The sequence below is a fragment of the Triticum urartu genome, unplaced genomic scaffold (genome assembly GCF_003073215.2).
Source record: "Triticum urartu cultivar G1812 unplaced genomic scaffold, Tu2.1 TuUngrouped_contig_3487, whole genome shotgun sequence".
NCBI lineage: Eukaryota > Viridiplantae > Streptophyta > Magnoliopsida > Poales > Poaceae > Triticum > Triticum urartu.
Window position 1 is genome coordinate 2,179 of NW_024114026.1, and position 21,155 is coordinate 23,333.

General features: G+C 44.7%; 2 pseudogenes; one reads left to right on the forward strand and one right to left on the reverse strand.

Annotated features, from left to right (window-relative positions):
- Positions 1 to 374: 374 nt before the first annotated feature.
- LOC125527285 lies at positions 375 to 2,107 on the reverse strand (annotated as a pseudogene).
- A 4,736-nt stretch (positions 2,108 to 6,843) lies between these two features.
- On the forward strand, positions 6,844 to 16,523 carry LOC125527286 (annotated as a pseudogene).
- The last annotated feature ends 4,632 nt before the right edge of the window (positions 16,524 to 21,155 follow it).

A 21,155-nucleotide genomic window follows, 5' to 3' on the forward strand; every position in this document is an offset into this window, starting at 1 on the left:
AACATATGAGCGTTGATCTTAATGAAGACAAGGTTGATGTCCATGATAAGCAAGTACCAGAGGAGGAAGACAATAGAATACGACTTACTAACATATAATACAAACTTACCTTATATCACTTCTTGTGCTTTCACATGAGTTCCCCCGGTATCTTGTATTGTCACAATACTTATCTCTCCTTATATGTGTTTAGCAGTGATTTTTGGTCTCATACAATGAAACCGATTATTGAGTCTTGGTTTGTATCATCTATTGACGTTCCTTTCCAAAACCCATGTTTTGATAGGACTATTATTATGTCCTTTTATCCAGGACATACATAAATATATGAACCACTTTTTTCTAGAAAAGGGGAGAAGTGTATGTTCCTGGACCTTGGGTGCAATATGGGACAGAACTCATGACCAGGAGTAGAACCGCTAGGTGGCCTCTAGTGTTGTGAACCTGCAATAATATAGTCGGTCTTAAGTCATTCGCTAAACATTAAATTTTGTTAGTCAGCAGATATATCGCGGTTGTTTCCATGCTTTATTAAGGCTTGAAATATTCTGGTGCAAAATCGGTAGGGCGATGGGAAATCAAGCCTTGATCTCCTGCGCAGAAAGGATGTGAATGAAAGACGCCTTGACATTCTGGGGCATGAGAAGGATGTCGAGGATGTAACCCTTGACCGAGTAGTTTGGTTGAGGATGTCAAGCATGTAATCATCACCTAGTACTCCATAAGGAGGATATGAACAATATGATCCTTACACTGCTAGTACCAGAGGAGGACGCCAGAAATATAGGCCATCATCTACTATGCATGAAGAGGATGACGAGGGTATATTCATTGATCTGAAACATGAGGAGGAGGATGCCATTGATAAGCAAGTACCAAATGATGACAACGATAGAATACGACTTACAATTATGTGGTCTAATAGATAATACTAACATAACACATATCACTTCTTGTGCTTCAACACCAGTTACGCCGGCTTCTTGTATTGTCACAATAATTATCTCCCACTTGCATGTGTTTAGTGGTGATTTTTGGTCCAGTACAATGAAGAGGATTATTGGTTCTTAGTTTGTATCAACTGGTGATGTGCCTTTCCAAAAGCAAGCAAGTACCAAAGGAGTACACCAATAGAATAAGACTTACAATTATGTGGTCTAACAGATAATACAAAATTAGCACATATCACTTGTGCTTCCACATGACTTCTCCGGTTTCTTGTATTGTCACAATACTTATCTCTCGCTTGCTTGTTTTTGGTGTTGATTTTCAGTTCCGAATAAGGAAACCGATTATTGGGTCTTGGTTTGTATCAACTATTAGCGTGCCTTTCCAAATGCCATATTTTCCAATGACTGTTAATACGCCCTTCTCTCTGGGACATACATAAGTATATGATCCATTTTTCTCCTAGAAAGGGAGAAAAGTGTATGTTTCATTTTCTAGAGAAGCCTTCCGATCCTTCCAAACCATACCAATTGTTGACCCTGGGCGTGACATGGGACACAACTCACAACGAGGAGTAAAACCACTAGGTGGACTCAAGTGTTGTGAAGCTGCTATAATATAGTCGGTCTCAAGTCATTCGCTAAACATCCAATGTTGTTGGTGAGGAGAAATATCATTCTTGTTTCCATGATCTATTAAGGGTATAAAATATTCTAGCGCGAAACTGGGAGCACGATGGCAAATGAAGCCTTTATCTCCTGCTCAAGGAGGATGCCAATGAGAGATGCCTTCACATTCTGGGCATGAGGAGGATGACGAGGATGTATACCTTGACTTGGTAGTTCAGTTAAGGATGACGAACATGTAAGTTGTCACCTAACAGTCTAGGAGGAGGATATGTACTAAGGCCTTCTCCACAAGTACTAGTGGAGGACGCTAAAAGGATATGCCATCATCTACTCATGCACAAAGAGGATGAACAGCATATCATCGTTGATCTGAAAGAAGACAAGGTTGATGTCCAAGATAAGCAAGTACCAGAGGAGGAATACAATAGAATAAGACCTACTAACATATAATACAAACTTACCTTATATCATTTCTGTCAGCGTTCTGGGATCGGGGGTACCCAGACCTGCCTGCATGTGACCCAGCGCATGGGCCCCATCAACGGCCCTGTACGGCCCATCTACAACAACTCTAAGGCAAGACCCTCATGAGGCAAACAACACCATGACCTCTAGAGGAGCGGCCTCCCCAGGCTGCCTCCAGAGGGGCAGAGACTTCTATGCAGGTACCTAGCCTCACGAGGCTGCGGTGAGGTGAACTATATGACTACCAAGGCCAGGCGGGCGCCAGCGGGTGTAGAGGAGACAGTTTCCTCTTCAGTGCTAAGGGAGCAAGGGTAGGCGCAGGTTCCTGAGGAAGGACCCAAAGCTTTCCTTTTCGGTGCAACGAGACCAAGGCCACGAGCTCGTCAGGACGGATGTCATCGCCGAGCCCACCGCTGCGTCATGGCCAGAAGCTTTGCAGGTGAAGACCACCTTTTGTCAAGATAAGATGTACTCCCTGCCCCCCTTAAAAATTAGCCGTTGTGGAATCCCTTCCCGCCTAAGCTATGAGGGAAGAGGACCAAGACCATTATAAATATGGGCTGGCCACCACCATAGAAGGGGATCCGAGATCGAACCCTTGGCCAATCCACCCTCTCCACTCGAGCCCTCGCGAGGCAACTCATCCACTGTACTAGTTTATCCTCTACCTCATCGTGAGGCCAATGCACCAAAAGCAGGAGTGGGGTTTTACACCCCAAGGTGGCCCGAACCTGGGTAAATCTCTGTGTTGTTCCCTTCCACACGATCCAGCGTACTCATCGAGATCAGGTCATGGGCATGGCGGGCTAGCGTTGTTGGAGAGCGAGATCCTTCGTTCATGCCGCTGAGCTCGAACCTTCATGCACTACAAAAAAGACACATGCGTGACATTGTGGGCCAAACGAACTTTTTTCTGTCATGCTTATGACACTTCTATGACGATAATTATGACAAAACCCGGTATCATCATAGATGTGGTGAGCTCCTACTTCTATGACGAAAAATCATGAGAGAAAATGGGCTTTTCGTCCTGGGAGGGCCGAAGACGCACCGGTATGACATTCTTTGGGCGGTCCATGACAGAAAAAATTATGGTAGAAGCGAGGGCGAGGAAAATTTCAAGAAATTCCCAATTACGATGGGTGGTCGGGCCCGAGCGATCCACAGAGGGATTGCGTGTTTCTTTCATACACGTATAGCGTGGGTGCGAGGCGTTGGACTCTAACTGAACGCCAGCGAGACGTTCGCTTATTGAACCCAAGCGATTGCACTAGCTACGTTACTGAACCCGAGCGATCGATCCCTTATGGTTAACTGAACCCGATCGATTCCTTCGCTACTGCTGTTAACTGAACCCGAGCGATTCCTTTGCTATTGCTACTAACTGAACCCCTCTCTCCCGCAAACCGTCGGTTATTTTGCCGGATGGCCCGGTTTGGGGGATCTTCTTTCTTTTCTTCTGACTTCTTTTTCTTTTTTCCATTTCATTTTTTCTTTTTCCAATGTTATTTTTATTTGGAATGGTTTATTGTGCTTTTTATTCTTTTTTCTTTTGCTAAATTGAATGAATTTTTTTTCAAAATCACTGAACCTTTTCAAATAAATGTAATTTTTTCAAAATCAATGAACTTTTTTTCAAAACGAGTGAAGTTTTTTTGAAAAAAGATGAAATCTTCTCAAATCGAATCAGGGTGTTACAAAATGATGAACTTTTGCAAGAATGATTATTTTTTGTCAAAATTGATGAACTTTTTCCATTTGAGATGAACATTTTCCAAATTCAGTGGATTTTTATAAAATTCGATGAACTATTTTCCAAAATTGATGTTTTTTTTCATAATTGGCGAATTTTTTTTCAAAATCAATGAAAATTTTCAATTTGATAAACTTATTTTCAAAATTGATAAACCTTTTCAAATTTGTGGCCAATGGCCATAGCGAACCTAAAGGAAAACCCAACGATTCTCGTTTTTCTAAAGGGATCAAGCGATCCTTTTTTTGGGACCTCCTATGCGAAGCATTTTGCGTCGTACAAGAGGTCGACGCACAAGGTAGACGCGCGGTTAGGCCGGCCCACCGACGCGAAAGCTCTTTGTGTTTCCTACAGCGCGATCTAAAAAAGCCCGAAAAACAAAAGATCACGCAAGCATTCGATCCCACGACCTCAATCGCTTTGGACTATTTGGGCGCCAGCCATTAGCTGCTCCACAAATTAGAACCTAAATGTGAAGGCACCACAACGTACAAGAACACCCAGCAGGGTTGAGATTTGGAAACATTTTCAAAAAAAATCGTGAAAATTACAAATAATTTCGAAAAGCCACAGTTTTCTTTTAACATTCCAAAAAAATAGACAAAATGTGAGAAAATTACGTTATTCCAACTTTTTCTAAAAGAATAATTTTGAGAAATTGAACATTATTTGAAACACGGAATTTTTTCCTTATTAGGAGAACTAGGTTTGGAAACGGGGAATACTTTTTTAAAATATTGAACATTATTTGAAACAAGAACATTTTTCCTTAAAATGACAACTAGTTTTGAAAACGGGAAATATTTTCTAAAAATCTTAAACATTATTTGAAACACGAGCATTTTTTAAAAATTGTGAACAAATTTCACAAAACGTAAACATCTTTTGAAATTTATGAATTTTTTTGGAACAAGAATATCTTATGACATTGTGAATGAATTTTGAAAGCAAGATTTCTTTTTTGCATTTCCTGAACATTTTCTTAAAAAAAGCATTTTATGTAATTGGGAACAAATTTGAAAAGGAGAACCTTTTGTTGAAACACGAACACTTTTGGGAGTTGTGATTTTTTTTTGAAAAACAAGAACATTTTTTTGAAAACATGAACATATCCAAATTTGAGAAAATAGAACAATTTTTTAAAATTCCACGAACAGTTTTCAAAAACAAACATTTATTAAAAATTGTAAATAAATTGTGAAAACAAGAATATTTTTTGAAACACCAATATTTTTTAAAATTTTCAACAAATCACAAAACGAGAACATATTCTGAAATTCCAAACTTACATTTGAAATTATCAAACAAAAAAAAAGGAAAAGGGAAAGAAAAAATTATCAAAAATAAAATATTTTTGAAATTTGGAACGTGATTTTATTCTTGGAAAAATTAAATATTTTTTGAAGACTAAAATTTCTAATCTCTGAACAAATTTATAAAATTTCGAAAATTTTAAGAAACGCAAATATTTTTAAAAAGGAAAAAAATTCAAAGGGAGAACATTTTTAAACTTACGACTTTTGAGAATGCAAACATTTTTAACATACAAGAAAAAAATTAATAATTTATTTTTTAAAATTTCGGACAATGTTTTGAAATGCGAACATATTTTGAAATTCAATGAACAATTTTTGAATGCGCAAACACATCTTGAAAACATGTTGTTTTTTATTCATGAACATATTTGGAAATTTAAACTCCCAAACATCTTTGAAATTTGTAAACAAAAATCCAAAGGCGAACATTTTTTGATACTCTCGAAACATTGTTTCATTTCGCGAACAGAATTTGAAAACATGAAAATCTTTTGAATTTGGGAACAAATTCGAAAAGTAGGAACATTTCTTCAAATTCGAACGTTTTTTATTCATGAACAAATTTGGAATTCTGAACCTTTTGGAACTTTCAAATATTTTGTAAACTAGCGAACAAATTTCAAAATTCCAAATGTTTTCGGTATTTGTGAACAAAATTTCAAAACGGGAACATTTTTGAAAAAAATTATCAAAACTTTAAAATTCGAACTTTTTTAAAATATCTGAAGATTTGTTGAAAACTAAAAAGAATGAAATGAAAGAAAAGAGAAGAATAATCAAAGAAAATGAAAAAAAACTAAAAAGGAAAGAAAAGAAAAAATATGCCGCACGGGCCTGGCTAGGCCTAACCAAGTTGGGACTTGCAGGCCACCCTACAAAACCCATGTATACCCGCGAAGCGTTAGTGTGTGAGCACAGTAACATGGGATCTCCTATACACCGCTCGCTGCGGCAAAGTGCTGGCGCTTCGCACACGAGCGACTATGCTGGGCCGGCCCATTTACAGCGGCACGTTCCCGAGATGAAAAATCGCAAAAAAAAGTAACGCTACCGCTGATACTCGAACCCGGGACTTCGTAAAACTTGGCCCCGTGTTCAAACCCCCGGGACTTAGAGCATTTCGAGCCGCGCCCCCACCAAGACTCCCAAGACGACTTTTTGGTCGCCGGCGCCAAAAAATCGTCCCAGTCGCGCCCCCAAGGGCCCAATTTTCGCCGGTTCGGGCCGAAATTGGCGCCGGCGGACCCAACCCGAACCCGGCGTGCTGGGGGGCACCGGGCGAATCGTTTTTTGCGTGAAAGAGCCGTGGGCCCTCCTTGCCAACGACTCGTCTCGCATGTCGCTGCTTCGTCGTCGTCATCGCCTCGTTTCCCGCGGCGAATCAATGCCAAAGCTGTCCGCGCGCTGCCGCGCCGGTCAGCCTCCGCCATTGATGCTTCACGGGCGGCGCAGTGAAGACGAGACGACGCGCGTCCCCTCGCATGCCACGCGTACGCGCGGCGCCTCCGCCTATATAAAGCCGCCCCCAGCGCGTCGGTGGCATGCACCGAGTCTTCACCGCCGACGAGCCCTTTCTCCCCCTTCCTTCCTTTCCTCTTGCCGTCTCCAGTTCAAAGAATGGCCGAACGCTTCCCAGGCGACGCGCGCGGCGGCGAACGGCTTCGGCCGCCGCCACTTTCACGAGGACGAAGCTCGGCTCCTCTTCGAGGCCGAGTATCCGGTCCCGCCGGACATGCCGGTGCCCGGGGCATGGAGAATCAGCGCCGGCGGGGCCCTAGTGCCACCACCGCCCACCGGAGCGGCGCGGCGTGCGGAGATCGCGTGTATCCGCGCCTCCCTGCCGCGGGCGGCGAGGGAGGGGCCACGCTACGTCCCCGACGGCCCGCTCTGGGAGCCATACTTTCGGCGCCGCCACGCCGAGCAGCTCGAGGCCACCAACGGCGTCATACCCTCCGGCAGGCTCAACTCCGAGGGGCGGCGCCGATGGTGGGGCGTGCCCGGCCGCACGCTGGAGGCCGTCCTCGAGTACATCGAGGGCGGCAACACGCCGAGGCTGGAGTACCCCGACCCCCGTCCTTCTCTCGCCGTCGGGGGAGCTCGTGGACGCCGAGCTCCGGCGTCCGCATCGGTGACTCCACCCCTGCCTCTGGCTGCCTCATCCTCGTCGCGTCCAAGCCAGAGCCCGGCCTACCCCCGGATTACGAGGAGATAGCCCGGCGCGGCTTCTCTGACGAAGATGCCCTACGGTGGGCGCGCGACGACTACCTCCGCGACGAGATGGTCCGGCAGCGCCGGGCCCTGGAGGAGATAGCCGCCCGCAAACATGGGCGCGAGGACGAGCACGGCATCGTGATCCTCGACAGCGACGACGACAAGGACACCCCCGGACCGTCCAACCCGCCGCGTCAACCGGGGGAGGGTTGCAGTAGGGACGGCGCCCGCGGCGGAGGCGACGACGACAGCGACCGACGACGACTACACGCGGTTATACAGCCTCCTCGACATGTAGAACTACAAGGGCGGCGGGCGGCGAGGGAGACGGCGAGGAGCAGACTAGTAGCGTTTTTTTTTCTTTTTTGTAAAATATTTTAAATATGAACGAACTCACCGAAGTTTGGTTTAATTTGCGCCATATTTGTGAGTTTTCAAAAAAACGTGGGCGCCGCGACTGGGGGGCATCACGCCCCAGCATACGGTTTAGCGCCGGTGCGTCCTCCAGGGGCGATTTTAGGTGCCTCCTCGGGGGCCAACGGCTGAAGATGCTCTTAGACACTCCCATGATCAATTCGCAGCTCGACAGTTAAAGACACATACGACAGTGACAAAACTTAAACATTAATTCGCAAAAAAATCCCAAAAACTACAGTCCATGTATTGGGTCGAACCGAGGATCTTCTATAACTGAATTTTTCGAAATTACAAATATTTTCTTTAAAATAAAAACATTTTCTAAATTTTCGAACAAATTTTGTAAAACATAAACATTTTGATGATGTGAACAAATTTTGAAAGGATGAACATTTCTTGAATTTGTGAACAAAAAATAAAAATATTTATGTTTTTTCAACCTTCCAGAATTTTTTTAATTTGTGAACAAAATTTGAAAACATGAACTATCATTGAGTTTTTGAGAAAATTTGGAAAGCTGGAACATTTTTTGGAATTCCCAAACATTTTCAGAATTTATAATCAAAACTTGAAATTTTGAGCAACATTGAATTTAAAAATAAATGCAAACTGTTTTTGAATTTATGAAGTACTTTGCATATCTCTGCTCAACAAACAACAGATTGGTGAAGATAAATATTGGATCAACGGAGGAGGAGGAAAAGGAGAGATATGCAAATTACTTCATAAATTCAAAAACAGTTTGCATTTATTTTTAAATTCAATGTTGCTCAAAATTTCAAGTTTTGATTATAAATTCTGAAAATGTTTGGGAATTCCAAAAAATGTTCCAGCTTTCCAAATTTTCTCAAAAACTCAATGATAGTTCATGTTTTCAAATTTTGTTCACAAATTAAAAAAATTCTGGAAGGTTGAAAAAACATAAATATTTTTATTTTTTGTTCACAAATTCAAGAAATGTTCATCCTTTCAAAATTTGTTCACATCATCAAAATGTTTATGTTTTACAAAATTTGTTCGAAAATTTAGAAAATGTTTTTATTTTAAAGAAAATATTTGTAATTTCGAAAAATTCAGTTATAGAAGATCCTCGGTTCGACCCAATACATGGACTGTAGTTTTTGGGATTTTTTTGCGAATTAATGTTTAAGTTTTGTCACTGTCGTATGTGTCTTTAACTGTCGAGCTGCGAATTGATCATGGGAGTGTCTAAGAGCATCTTCAGCCGTTGGCCCCCGAGGAGGCACCTAAAATCGCCCCTGGAGGACGCACCGGCGCTAAACCGTATGCTGGGGCGTGATGCCCCCCAGTCGCGGCGCCCACGTTTTTTTGAAAACTCACAAATATGGCGCAAATTAAACCAAACTTCGGTGAGTTCGTTCATATTTAAAATATTTTACAAAAAAGAAAAAAAAACGCTACTAGTCTGCTCCTCGCCGTCTCCCTCGCCGCCCGCCGCCCTTGTAGTTCTACATGTCGAGGAGGCTGTATAACCGCGTGTAGTCGTCGTCGTCGCTGTCGTCGTCGCCTCCGCCGCGGGCGCCGTCCCTACTGCAACCCTCCCCCGGTTGACGCGGCGGGTTGGACGGTCCGGGGGTGTCCTTGTCGTCGTCGCTGTCGAGGATCACGATGCCGTGCTCGTCCTCGCGCCCATGTTTGCGGGCGGCTATCTCCTCCAGGGCCCGGCGCTGCCGGACCATCTCGTCGCGGAGGTAGTCGTCGCGCGCCCACCGTAGGGCATCTTCGTCAGAGAAGCCGCGCCGGGCTATCTCCTCGTAATCCGGGGGTAGGCCGGGCTCTGGCTTGGACGCGACGAGGATGAGGCAGCCAGAGGCAGGGGTGGAGTCACCGATGCGGACGCCGGAGCTCGGCGTCCACGAGCTCCCCCGACGGCGAGAGAAGGACGGGGGTCGGGGTACTCCAGCCTCGGCGTGTTGCCGCCCTCGATGTACTCGAGGACGGCCTCCAGCGTGCGGCCGGGCACGCCCCACCATCGGCGCCGCCCCTCGGAGTTGAGCCTGCCGGAGGGTATGACGCCGTTGGTGGCCTCGAGCTGCTCGGCGTGGCGGCGCCGAAAGTATGGCTCCCAGAGCGGGCCGTCGGGGACGTAGCGTGGCCCCTCCCTCGCCGCCCGCGGCAGGGAGGCGCGGATACACGCGATCTCCGCACGCCGCGCCGCTCCGGTGGGCGGTGGTGGCACTAGGGCCCCGCCGGCGCTGATTCTCCATGCCCCGGGCACCGGCATGTCCGGCGGGACCGGATACTCGGCCTCGAAGAGGAGCCGAGCTTCGTCCTCGTGAAAGTGGCGGCGGCCGAAGCCGTTCGCCGCCGCGCGCGTCGCCTGGGAAGCGTTCGGCCATTCTTTGAACTGGAGACGGCAAGAGGAAAGGAAGGAAGGGGGAGAAAGGGCTCGTCGGCGGTGAAGACTCGGTGCATGCCACCGACGCGCTGGGGGCGGCTTTATATAGGCGGAGGCGCCGCGCGTACGCGTGGCATGCGAGGGGACGCGCGTCGTCTCGTCTTCACTGCGCCGCCCGTGAAGCATCAATGGCGGAGGCTGACCGGCGCGGCAGCGCGCGGACAGCTTTGGCATTGATTCGCCGCGGGAAACGAGGCGATGACGACGACGAAGCAGCGACATGCGAGACGAGTCGTTGGCAAGGAGGGCCCACGGCTCTTTCACGCAAAAAACGATTCGCCCGGTGCCCCCCAGCACGCCGGGTTCGGGTTGGGTCCGCCGGCGCCAATTTCGGCCCGAACCGGCGAAAATTGGGCCCTTGGGGGCGCGACTGGGACGATTTTTTGGCGCCGGCGACCAAAAAGTCGTCTTGGGAGTCTTGGTGGGGGCGCGGCTCGAAATGCTCTAAGTCCCGGGGGTTTGAACACGGGGCCAAGTTTTACGAAGTCCCGGGTTCGAGTATCAGCGGTAGCGTTACTTTTTTTTGCGATTTTTCATCTCGGGAACGTGCCGCTGTAAATGGGCCGGCCCAGCATAGTCGCTCGTGTGCGAAGCGCCAGCACTTTGCCGCAGCGAGCGGTGTATAGGAGATCCCATGTTACTGTGCTCACACACTAACGCTTCGCGGGTATACATGGGTTTTGTAGGGTGGCCTGCAAGTCCCAACTTGGTTAGGCCTAGCCAGGCCCGTGCGGCATATTTTTTCTTTTCTTTCCTTTTTAGTTTTTTTTCATTTTCTTTGATTATTCTTCTCTTTTCTTTCATTTCATTCTTTTTAGTTTTCAACAAATCTTCAGATATTTTAAAAAAGTTCGAATTTTAAAGTTTTGATAATTTTTTTCAAAAATGTTCCCGTTTTGAAATTTTGTTCACAAATACCGAAAACATTTGGAATTTTGAAATTTGTTCGCTAGTTTACAAAATATTTGAAAGTTCCAAAAGGTTCAGAATTCCAAATTTGTTCATGAATAAAAAACGTTCGAATTTGAAGAAATGTTCCTACTTTTCGAATTTGTTCCCAAATTCAAAAGATTTTCATGTTTTCAAATTCTGTTCGCGAAATGAAACAATGTTTCGAGAGTATCAAAAAATGTTCGCCTTTGGATTTTTGTTTACAAATTTCAAAGATGTTTGGGAGTTTAAATTTCCAAATATGTTCATGAATAAAAAACAACATGTTTTCAAGATGTGTTTGCGCATTCAAAAATTGTTCATTGAATTTCAAAATATGTTCGCATTTCAAAACATTGTCCGAAATTTTAAAAAATAAATTATTAATTTTTTTCTTGTATGTTAAAAATGTTTGCATTCTCAAAAGTCGTAAGTTTAAAAATGTTCTCCCTTTGAATTTTTTTCCTTTTTAAAAATATTTGCGTTTCTTAAAATTTTCGAAATTTTATAAATTTGTTCAGAGATTAGAAATTTTAGTCTTCAAAAAATATTTAATTTTTCCAAGAATAAAATCACGTTCCAAATTTCAAAAATATTTTATTTTTGATAATTTTTTCTTTCCCTTTTCCTTTTTTTTTGTTTGATAATTTCAAATGTAAGTTTGGAATTTCAGAATATGTTCTCGTTTTGTGATTTGTTGAAAATTTTAAAAAATATTGGTGTTTCAAAAAATATTCTTGTTTTCACAATTTATTTACAATTTTTAATAAATGTTTGTTTTTGAAAACTGTTCGTGGAATTTTAAAAAATTGTTCTATTTTCTCAAATTTGGATATGTTCATGTTTTCAAAAAAATGTTCTTGTTTTTCAAAAAAAAATCACAACTCCCAAAAGTGTTCGTGTTTCAACAAAAGGTTCTCCTTTTCAAATTTGTTCCCAATTACATAAAATGCTTTTTTTAAGAAAATGTTCAGGAAATGCAAAAAAGAAATCTTGCTTTCAAAATTCATTCACAATGTCATAAGATATTCTTGTTCCAAAAAAATTCATAAATTTCAAAAGATGTTTACGTTTTGTGAAATTTGTTCACAATTTTTAAAAAATGCTCGTGTTTCAAATAATGTTTAAGATTTTTAGAAAATATTTCCCGTTTTCAAAACTAGTTGTCATTTTAAGGAAAAATGTTCTTGTTTCAAATAATGTTCAATATTTTAAAAAAGTATTCCCCGTTTCCAAACCTAGTTCTCCTAATAAGGAAAAAATTCCGTGTTTCAAATAATGTTCAATTTCTCAAAATTATTCTTTTAGAAAAAGTTGGAATAACGTAATTTTCTCACATTTTGTCTATTTTTTTGGAATGTTAAAAGAAAACTGTGGCTTTTCGAAATTATTTGTAATTTTCACGATTTTTTTTGAAAATGTTTCCAAATCTCAACCCTGCTGGGTGTTCTTGTACGTTGTGGTGCCTTCACATTTAGGTTCTAATTTGTGGAGCAGCTAATGGCTGGCGCCCAAATAGTCCAAAGCGATTGAGGTCGTGGGATCGAATGCTTGCGTGATCTTTTGTTTTTCGGGCTTTTTTAGATCGCGCTGTAGGAAACACAAAGAGCTTTCGCGTCGGTGGGCCGGCCTAACCGCGCGTCTACCTTGTGCGTCGACCTCTTGTACGACGCAAAATGCTTCGCATAGGAGGTCCCAAAAAAAGGATCGCTTGATCCCTTTAGAAAAACGAGAATCGTTGGGTTTTCCTTTAGGTTCGCTATGGCCATTGGCCACAAATTTGAAAAGGTTTATCAATTTTGAAAATAAGTTTATCAAATTGAAAATTTTCATTGATTTTGAAAAAAAATTCGCCAATTATGAAAAAAAACATCAATTTTGGAAAATAGTTCATCGAATTTTATAAAAATCCACTGAATTTGGAAAATGTTCATCTCAAATGGAAAAAGTTCATCAATTTTGACAAAAAATAATCATTCTTGCAAAAGTTCATCATTTTGTAACACCCTGATTCGATTTGAGAAGATTTCATCTTTTTTCAAAAAAACTTCACTCGTTTTGAAAAAAAGTTCATTGATTTTGAAAAAATTACATTTATTTGAAAAGGTTCAGTGATTTTGAAAAAAAATTCATTCAATTTAGCAAAAGAAAAAAGAATAAAAAGCACAATAAACCATTCCAAATAAAAATAACATTGGAAAAAGAAAAAATGAAATGGAAAAAAGAAAAAGAAGTCAGAAGAAAAGAAAGAAGATCCCCCAAACCGGGCCATCCGGCAAAATAACCGACGGTTTGCGGGAGAGAGGGGTTCAGTTAGTAGCAATAGCAAAGGAATCGCTCGGGTTCAGTTAACAGCAGTAGCGAAGGAATCGATCGGGTTCAGTTAACCATAAGGGATCGATCGCTCGGGTTCAGTAACGTAGCTAGTGCAATCGCTTGGGTTCAATAAGCGAACGTCTCGCTGGCGTTCAGTTAGAGTCCAACGCCTCGCACCCACGCTATACGTGTATGAAAGAAACACGCAATCCCTCTGTGGATCGCTCGGGCCCGACCACCCATCGTAATTGGGAATTTCTTGAAATTTTCCTCGCCCTCGCTTCTACCATAATTTTTTCTGTCATGGACCGCCCAAAGAATGTCATACCGGTGCGTCTTCGGCCCTCCCAGGACGAAAAGCCCATTTTCTCTCATGATTTTTCGTCATAGAAGTAGGAGCTCACCACATCTATGATGATACCGGGTTTTGTCATAATTATCGTCATAGAAGTGTCATAAGCATGACAGAAAAAAGTTCGTTTGGCCCACAATGTCACGCATGTGTCTTTTTTGTAGTGCATGAAGGTTCGAGCTCAGCGGCATGAACGAAGGATCTCGCTCTCCAACAACGCTAGCCCGCCATGCCCATGACCTGATCTCGATGAGTACGCTGGATCGTGTGGAAGGGAACAACACAGAGATTTACCCAGGTTCGGGCCACCTTGGGGTGTAAAACCCCACTCCTGCTTTTGGTGCATTGGCCTCACGATGAGGTAGAGGATAAACTAGTACAGTGGATGAGTTGCCTCGCGAGGGCTCGAGTGGAGAGGGTGGATTGGCCAAGGGTTCGATCTCGGATCCCCTTCTATGGTGGTGGCCAGCCCATATTTATAATGGTCTTGGTCCTCTTCCCTCATAGCTTAGGCGGGAAGGGATTCCACAACGGCTAATTTTTAAGGGGGGCAGGGAGTACATCTTATCTTGACAAAAGGTGGTCTTCACCTGCAAAGCTTCTGGCCATGACGCAGCGGTGGGCTCGGCGATGACATCCGTCCTGACGAGCTCGTGGCCTTGGTCTCGTTGCACCGAAAAGGAAAGCTTTGGGTCCTTCCTCAGGAACCTGCGCCTACCCTTGCTCCCTTAGCACTGAAGAGGAAACTGTCTCCTCTACACCCGCTGGCGCCCGCCTGGCCTTGGTAGTCATATAGTTCACCTCACCGCAGCCTCGTGAGGCTAGGTACCTGCATAGAAGTCTCTGCCCCTCTGGAGGCAGCCTGGGGAGGCCGCTCCTCTAGAGGTCATGGTGTTGTTTGCCTCATGAGGGTCTTGCCTTAGAGTTGTTGTAGATGGGCCGTACAGGGCCGTTGATGGGGCCCATGCGCTGGGTCACATGCAGGCAGGTCTGGGTACCCCCGATCCCAGAACGCTGACAGAAATGATATAAGGTAAGTTTGTATTATATGTTAGTAGGTCTTATTCTATTGTATTCCTCCTCTGGTACTTGCTTATCTTGGACATCAACCTTGTCTTCTTTCAGATCAACGATGATATGCTGTTCATCCTCTTTGTGCATGAGTAGATGATGGCATATCCTTTTAGCGTCCTCCACTAGTACTTGTGGAGAAGGCCTTAGTACATATCCTCCTCCTAGACTGTTAGGTGACAACTTACATGTTCGTCATCCTTAACTGAACTACCAAGTCAAGGTATACATCCTCGTCATCCTCCTCATGCCCAGAATGTGAAGGCATCTCTCATTGGCATCCTCCTTGAGCAGGAGATAAAGGCTTCATTTGCCATCGTGCTCCCAGTTTCGCGCTAGAATATTTTATACCCTTAATAGATCATGGAAACAAGAATGATATTTCTCCTCACCAACAACATTGGATGTTTAGCGAATGACTTGAGACCGACTATATTATAGCAGCTTCACAACACTTGAGTCCACCTAGTGGTTTTACTCCTCGTTGTGAGTTGTGTCCCATGTCACGCCCAGGGTCAACAATTGGTATGGTTTGGAAGGATCGGAAGGCTTCTCTAGAAAATGAAACATACACTTTTCTCCCTTTCTAGGAGAAAAATGGATCATATACTTATGTATGTCCCAGAGAGAAGGGCGTATTAACAGTCATTGGAAAATATGGCATTTGGAAAGGCACGCTAATAGTTGATACAAACCAAGACCCAATAATCGGTTTCCTTATTCGGAACTGAAAATCAACACCAAAAACAAGCAAGCGAGAGATAAGTATTGTGACAATACAAGAAACCGGAGAAGTCATGTGGAAGCACAAGTGATATGTGCTAATTTTGTATTATCTGTTAGACCACATAATTGTAAGTCTTATTCTATTGGTGTACTCCTTTGGTACTTGCTTGCTTTTGGAAAGGCACATCACCAGTTGATACAAACTAAGAACCAATAATCCTCTTCATTGTACTGGACCAAAAATCACCACTAAACACATGCAAGTGGGAGATAATTATTGTGACAATACAAGAAGCCGGCGTAACTGGTGTTGAAGCACAAGAAGTGATATGTGTTATGTTAGTATTATCTATTAGACCACATAATTGTAAGTCGTATTCTATCGTTGTCATCATTTGGTACTTGCTTATCAATGGCATCCTCCTCCTCATGTTTCAGATCAATGAATATACCCTCGTCATCCTCTTCATGCATAGTAGATGATGGCCTATATTTCTGGCGTCCTCCTCTGGTACTAGCAGTGTAAGGATCATATTGTTCATATCCTCCTTATGGAGTACTAGGTGATGATTACATGCTTGACATCCTCAACCAAACTACTCGGTCAAGGGTTACATCCTCGACATCCTTCTCATGCCCCAGAATGTCAAGGCGTCTTTCATTCACATCCTTTCTGCGCAGGAGATCAAGGCTTGATTTCCCATCGCCCTACCGATTTTGCACCAGAATATTTCAAGCCTTAATAAAGCATGGAAACAACCGCGATATATCTGCTGACTAACAAAATTTAATGTTTAGCGAATGACTTAAGACCGACTATATTATTGCAGGTTCACAACACTAGAGGCCACCTAGCGGTTCTACTCCTGGTCATGAGTTCTGTCCCATATTGCACCCAAGGTCCAGGAACATACACTTCTCCCCTTTTCTAGAAAAAAGTGGTTCATATATTTATGTATGTCCTGGATAAAAGGACATAATAATAGTCCTATCAAAACATGGGTTTTGGAAAGGAACGTCAATAGATGATACAAACCAAGACTCAATAATCGGTTTCATTGTATGAGACCAAAAATCACTGCTAAACACATATAAGGAGAGATAAGTATTGTGACAATACAAGATACCGGGGGAACTCATGTGAAAGCACAAGAAGTGATATAAGGTAAGTTTGTATTATATGTTAGTAAGTCGTATTCTATTGTCTTCCTCCTCTGGTACTTGCTTATCATGGACATCAACCTTGTCTTCATTAAGATCAACGCTCATATGTTGTTCATCCTCTTGATGCACGAGTAGACGATGGCCTATACTTTTAGCGTCCTCCACTAGTACTTGTGGAGAAAGCCTTAGTACACATCCTCCTCCTAAATTATTAGGTGGAAACTTACATGTTCGTCATCCTCAACTGAACTTCTAGGTCAAGGGATACATCCTCAACATCCTCCTCATGCGCAGAATGTCAAGGCATCTCTCATTTGCATCCTCATTGTGCGGGAGATAAAGGCTTCATTTCCCATCGTGCTCCCAGTTTTGCGCTAGAATATTTTATGCCCTTAATAGGTCATGGAAACAACATCAATATTTCTCCTGACAAACAACATTGGATATTTAGCGAATGATTGGAGACTGACTATATTGTAGCAGCTTCACAAAACATGAGTCCACCTAGCTGTTCTACTCCTTGTCATGAGTTGTGTCCCATGTCGCACCCAGGGTCAACAATTGGTATGGTTTGGAAAGATCAGAAGGCTTCTCTAGAAAATGAAACACACACTTTTTGTACCTTTCTAGGAAAAAATGGATCATATACTTATGTATGTCCCGAAGAGAAGGACATAATAACAGTCCTCGAAAAATATGGCCTTTGGAAAGGCACGCTAACAGTGGATACAAACCAAGACCCAATAATCGGTTTCCTTATACGGAACCGAAAATCAACACTAAAAACAAGCAATTGAGACATAAGTATTGTGACAATACACGAAACCGGGGGAAATCATGTGGAAGCAAAGGAATTGATATATGGTAAGTTTGTATTATCTGTTAGACCACATAATTGTAAGTCTTATTCTATCATTGTCCTCATTTGGTACTTGCTTTCTCTTGGAAAGGCACATCACCAGTTGATGCAAACCAAGACCCAATAATCCTTCTCGTTGTACTAGACCAAAAATCACCACTGAGGGAGTCCTGGATTAGGGGGTGTTCGGGTGGCCGGACTATACCTTCAGCCGGACTTCCTGGACTATGAAGATACAAGATTGAAGACTTCGTCCCGTGTCCGGATGGGACTTTCCTTGGCGTGGAAGGCAAGCTTGGCGATGCGGATATTCAAAGATCTCCTACCATTGTAACCGACTCTATGTAACCCTAACCCTATCCGGTGTCTATATAAACTGGAGGGTTGTAGTCCGTAGACAATCAACTCCATATACAACAATCATACGCATAGGCTAGCTTCTAGGGTTTAGCCTCCTTGATCTCGTGGTAGATCTACTCTTGTACTACCCATATCATCAATATTAATCAAGAAGGACGTAGGGTTTTACCTCCATTAAGAGGGCCTGAACCTGGGTAAAACATCAGTGTTCCCTGCCTCCTGTTACCATCCGGCCTAGACGCACAGTTCGGGACCCCCTACCCGAGATCCACCGGTTTTGACACCGACATTGGTGCTTTCATTGAGAGTTCCTCTGTGTCGTCGCCTTTAGGCCCGATGGCTCCTTCGATCATCAACAACGATGCGGTCCAGGGTGAGACTTTTCTCCCCGGACAGATCTTCGTCTTCGGCGGCTTCGCTTTGCGGGCCAATTCGCTCGGCCACCTGGAGCAGATCGAAAGCTACGCCCCTGGACATCAAGTCAGGTTTGGAAGCTTAAACTACACGGCTGACATCCGCGGAGACTTGATCTTCGACGGGTTTGAGCCACGGCCAAGCGCGCCGCACTATCTCGAGGAGCATGATCTAGCTCAGCCTCCGGACAGTGTCCTGGAGGCCGCAGACGCATCGGTTCCGACCCCTAACTCGGAGCCTATTGCGCCAATCGAGGATGAGCGGTTGGACGTCACCTCGGGGGCTTCAATCTGAAAGGCGATCAAGCCGAACGCTAGCCCCGTGCTCTGCATGATCCGTGACTCCGAGGATCCGGACTCCTTTCCGAACTCCAACCCCCCCGCGCCCCTGCCGATCGAATCCGATTGGGCGCCGATAATGGAGTTCACCGCCGCAGACGTCTTTCAGCACTCACCTTTTGGCGATATCCTGAACTCTCTCAAGTCTCTCTCTTTATCAGGAGAGCCCTGGCCGAACTATGGTCAGCGAGGATGGGATACGGACGATGAAGAAATTCAAAGCCCACCCACCATCCACTTGGTAGCCACTGTCGACAATTTAAACGACGTGCTCAACTTCGACTCCGGAGACATCGACAGCATGGATGACGATGCAGGAGATACCGACGAACCAACGCCCATAGGGCATTGGACAGCCACCTCATCTCACGATGTGTACATGGTGGACACCCCTAAAGGAAGCGACAACGAGGAAAAAGGGGATGGGACGAGAGATCGACTCCCCGAAAAGCAATCAAAGCGTCGGCGTAAACGCCGACCCAAGCCCCGCCTCGACAAAAACCCAGCCATAGAGCAGGACGAGCCGGTAGACAACGAGCAGGCCTTAGAGCAACCGTCCGAACAGGGCAACACGGATAGAGAAACTGAACATCCCTCCTTCGGCGAAAACGGCATTCCGGACGACCTCACGCCGGATAAACCTACGGAGCAGAAGAATCTCCACGAGAGGCTCGTTGCAATTGCACGCAGCCTAAAAAAGCAGAAGCGGAAGCTAAAAACAGCGGAAGATGCACTCCGGATTAGATGGAGCAAAGTAATCAATACCGCAGATAAATACGGCGACAGTCGCCGCACTAAAAGCTATCCGAAAAGAAAGCTACTGCCTGAATTCGACGAAGAGGCCCTAGAGCCCTCACATTCAAAAAATGAGAAAGCCACATGGTCGGATAGACGACCCCATAAAGCGGCAAGCGGCGCCGCACCTAAATCGGCATGCGACCCACTTAAGGATTCGCATCATGGCCCAGTCAGGTCCATTTATGGGCCAAGAAAGCAAGCTCTCGTAAGCAACGCTATGAAGCCATCATCAGAATCCGGCACACCCAAATACAGGGGCGCCGCACACCCCCTATGTTTCACCGATGAGGTCCTGAACTATGAATTTCCAGAGGGATTCAAACCCGTAAACATAGAGGCATATGATGGAACAACAGACCCTAGAGTTTGGATCGAGGATTATATCCTCCACATACACATGGCTAGAGGAGATGATCTCCATGCCATAAAATATTTCCCCCTTAAGCTTAAAGGGCCAGCCCGGCATTGGCTTAAAAGCCTTCCCAAAAACACAATTGGAAGTTGGGAAGAGCTCGAGGATGCTTTCCGAGCAAACTTCCAAGGGACCTATGTCCGCCCTCCGGATGCAGACGATCTTAGTCACATAACTCAACAACCCGGAGAATCAGCTCGGCAGTTCTGGAATAGATTCCTCACTAAAAAGAATCAGATAGTCGGCTGTCCGGACGCCGAAGCCTTAGCAGCTTTCAGGCATAACGTCCGAGACGAATGGCTCGCCAGACACCTCGGCCAAGAAAAGCCCAGAACAATGGCCGCACTAACAAGCCTCATGACCCGCTTTTGTGCAGGGGAGGACAGCTGGTTGGCAAGGTGCAGCCCCAGCGACCCAAGTACATCCGAAACTAGGGATGGAAACGGAAAACCGCGATGCAACAAGGACCGTCGCCGGACTAAGGAAAAAAAGTCCGAAGAGCACGGCAGTCAATGCCGGATTCAAAGGCTCACGACAAAATCAGACAAAACCGCCCCTCCAGGATAACAGGGACGATCCATCCAACTTAAATAAAATCCTGGACAGGATATGTCAGATACACAGTACTCCCGGGAAGCCTGCTAACCATACCCACAGAGATTGTTGGGTTTTCAAACAATCCGGCAGACTCAATGCCGAACACAAGGGGCTCGACACACCAAGCGAAGACGAGGACGAACCCCAAAAGCAGAGCACCAGGAAACAAAAGAACTTCCCACAAGAAGTAAAAACAGTGAACTTACTTCACATAACAAAACGTGCGGCGCCCATAAAGGTACGCACACACGACCTATCCCCAAAGGGTCCCGCCACTGGTTGTCAAAACCAATCATCTTCGATCAGCTAGATTATTCTAGAAATATCAAGAATGCAGGCTGGACTGCCTTGATACTCGATCCAATAATTGGCGGACTCCAGTTTTCAAATGTCCTTATGGACGGCGGCAGTGGACTAAACCTGATATATCAGGATACAATCCATCACATGGGGATAAACCCAGCAAGAATCCGCCGCAGCAAAACCTCCTTTCAAGGGGTAACACTGGTCCGGACACCCATTGTATGGGTTTTCTCCGGCTCGAAGTTATATTCGGCTCTACCGATAACTTCCGCCGCGAAAAGCTGTCCTTCCATATCGTCCCATTCTCAAGTCGCTATCAAGCACTACTGGGACGCGAAGCTTTCGCTCGCTTTAACG